The sequence below is a fragment of the Cetorhinus maximus genome, chromosome 23, assembly GCF_964194155.1.
Source record: "Cetorhinus maximus chromosome 23, sCetMax3.hap1.1, whole genome shotgun sequence".
In the NCBI taxonomy this organism is placed as follows: Eukaryota; Metazoa; Chordata; class Chondrichthyes; order Lamniformes; family Cetorhinidae; genus Cetorhinus; species Cetorhinus maximus.
The window spans coordinates 44,888,447-44,891,917 of NC_135901.1; the positions used below are offsets into that span (position 1 = coordinate 44,888,447).

Below are 3,471 nucleotides of genomic sequence, written 5' to 3' on the forward strand. Positions count from 1 at the left end.
TGAAAGGTTGGTCTTTCAAGACCACCCAGGGGGTGAAGATTTTTATTGTTTTTCCCCCTCTTCACCAATCATTGTCACACAGTTCCGGATTGTCATTGGGTACTTGGGCTGCAGGATATCATCCCCAAAACGGTGGCAGGTCTTTTGTTGTCCAGTGAGCTCCCACAAAAACAGCTTCTTTTTTAAAATTACGTTTTCTGTCAAATACAATGAGAAAAGATTTGGACCCACTATGTACCTTCATTTAACCCATCAGAAATTCATGAAATTGTTGGAATCAAACGAACCCATCGATTATTCTCTCTTCTTCAGCTTCACAGTGAGTGAGACATGGAAAAGCAGAAATATTCCGGCCCCGCACTGTCCAATCACCCGCTGCCAGCAGAAAGCAGCGACTGCAGCTTCAGTCAACGGGTTACTGGCCATCCCTGGGACGAGAGATACTCCAACCCGGGCCACACCTACCAATACACCGAGCACAGGCTCAGGAAAATGCAGGTACAATATATCCCGGTCACTAAACCTCTGAGCAGCATTTACAGAATACCCGAGTGCGTGAGGCACAAATAAAAGTCACACAAACTTTCTAATTCTTTTCACTGTAAAATTCCTTTATTTTATGGAAAAGCTGACTATTGTGAATCTGAAAATGAGCACCGTGGGATTTGTGTTACGAGTGACTTGTTTACCATTGTTTGTCCGTCAGGTTTGCAATTCAATTTGTGTTGGATAATGAAATGAACCTGATTTCAAAATGAGGGTGGAAAGCAGGTAAATATTAAATGCAGGAGAAAATCCTGAGGAAAATGGATCACAGTATTTGGAAGGAGGTGCAGCTAAGAAGTGGAAGATGTGAATGATGTTATTGATGATTGAGAGGAATGCATTGCAACCTTGGGGCTTTTGTAGGCCGATTACATCCCACACTTTAAAATTCAGACCAAGCTGAGGTATCAGGTGGAAAGCAACAGGTTTATCCATGTATGTTGGGATACGAAGCAGTCTTTCACATTCCTGGCTAGCTCAGTTGGTAGAGCACGAGACTCTTAATCTCAGGGTCGTGGGTTCGAGCCCCACGTTGGGCGATGTAATATTTTAAAAATCTGTTTAAGAGTCGTACGGTCTGGAAACATTGACCCTGTTTCTCCCTCCAGCTGCTGAGTTTTTCCAGCATTTCCTGTGTTTGATTCAGATTTGCAGTAATTTGTTTTATCTTTTTACTTCTAAATCTTGTTGCTTTAAAAAAAACACCAACCAATCACTGCGGCTCCTGTGAAACTTTCATCACGGAAAGCAACTGACACATGTCAAATTCAAAGCACTTTATTGTCGCATCTCTTCCTGCTTCTGTCCCTGTATCGCCGCCAGCTCCCTCTGCCCGTCCAGCTCCCAGGTCAATTAGCTGCTCGATGAAGGCACAGCCAGTTCGTGGGAATGGGTAAAACTCGTGGGTAAAGAGACACCTGGATCTCATCTTCCTGATTCTCCCAGATGCTGATTACAGGAAGGTGCACAGTGCCTATTATCCACAGTCACTCTCCTCCCAGTTGTTCAGCTTTTTAATTGATTTTCACACTGGATTTCAATGTGAAGAAAGCAGTGCTGTGATAAGCTTATATTGTTCAGCAGATATACTGCAAGAAGGTGCATAACAGGCTGATGATAACAGTGCTCTTTGGATGCGGTGAGCTCCAGGGAAGGATTGGCACCATTAATGTGTCGCTCAATCAGTTTCGTGACAAATCTCGTCCTGGAAATGACAAGAAAGCTCACTGAATTTGCTCCGTGTTTTGGTTTCAAAAGAGCTGAATACAAGGTAAGAAAGTGCATCTCGCTCGAGTGGGTTAGAAAATGGCTGTTGGGAAACATAAAATTATAGAAAGTTACAGCACAGAAAGTGGCCATTGGGCCGGGCGTGCTGCTTTCAAAGAGCAGTTGTGATTGGTTGATCCATCAGGAGTGATATTTGTGCCAGTGCAAACAGGAGGCAGCAAGATTTCTACTTCTCCCAGCCATATTTTGCCTCACACCAACATTTCTATAGTCAGTGCTTTGCAACCAGCCCTTCTCCTCTCCTCTTCCTTCACTGCCACTCAAGAATGTGATGTTTTCCAGATCTGAGGCGAAACTTAAACTCTCACTCCTTTGATTCTGGTGGAGTTTGTAAACGTTTCTAATCAACGAGTAATCAACACTCGTTTCAACAAATTCAATAAATCTACATTCCCTGACAGGGAATCGAATCCGGGCCACGGCAGTGAGAGCGCCGAATCCTGACCACTAGACCACCAGGGAAGTTGCACTAGTTTGTTTCGATTCGGCTTATCTACGCTGCTTTTGCCTATTGTTTTTCAGTTCCGATCTCTTTCACCACAAAACTGCCTGTTCAGGTTCAAGATAAACGACTTCTTCAGCCAATGAAAACAACAGTTGCTGTGAGCTGGAACATGAAATTGACAGTGAGGTGAAATAGTCCCACAAGCTGTCCATGTGAAACTTTCAATTTCCAAAACCCTCCACCCTATTCGCTGTTCGTCCAATGGAAGCCCCAATCCAGAGTCACTGGACATCAGGGAAACTGCCATTAAGGCTTGACATTTGGATTATGGAGGCAACTTTTGACCTTTTTTTTTCATTCCCGATCTCCTTCACCAGAGACAACTTTCTCTGACCAAATGGTCTGTTTAGGTTGAACACAAGTGATTTCTTCACCAATGATTAGAACCAATGCTGTTAGCTGGAACATGAAATCGATACTTTCCTCCTTTAAAACAGTTCTTAAAGCCTCCCCCTTTGACCGAGCTTTTAGTCACCTGAACGAATATGTGGCTCGGTGTCACACTTTGTTATATAATGATCCTGGGGAACGCATTGTGACGTTTCAACAGGTTAAAGGCGCTTTATACATACAAATTGCTGCTGTTATAGGATATACATAGAAAGGGCCAGTCTCCTGCTTTATCTTTGACGCTGATAGTTTTCTCATCGACATTTTAACTTGAGCTAATGTGAATCAAGTTTGCGACGTTAAAATAAGTTTTAACCCCCTCAGGGAACTGAACCACATTGACAATCGCAGAGGAACAGACACAGAGAGATATACACCGAGAGTGACAGAGGCCTAAGGAGAGACACACACCCAGAAAGCAAGGCTGTCACCAACTTGGCTCAGTGTTTGTTCCATTTCCGAAAGCAAATTTCCTGAATGCTGACAAATGAATGGAAATCAGAAAATACGGACATATTTGAATCGGTTTCCTTCTAATTAATTGATAATTAACTTGGTTAAAATCACAAATGGTGAAAACTTTAGTCAGCATGATGCCAACCGTCGTTTTCATATTTACAACAAACGTAAATTATCGAACTTTCACTTACTCGAATAAACAAGCCAGGATAATGCTCTTGCCAGGTTTCAAACCGCAGCTTCATCATATGTGATGCGAATATGATCCCACTCGCCTCTATAAA

The 3,471-nt window shown here is 42.9% G+C and overlaps 1 non-coding gene across 1 annotated transcript; it reads left to right on the top strand.

Moving 5' to 3' along the window:
* Nucleotides 1-1,012: 1,012 nt before the first annotated feature.
* Nucleotides 1,013-1,085, top strand: trnak-cuu (transfer RNA lysine (anticodon CUU)). Its single transcript has one exon. It is a non-coding gene; the product is annotated as a tRNA-Lys (tRNA).
* Nucleotides 1,086-3,471: the final 2,386 nt, after the last annotated feature.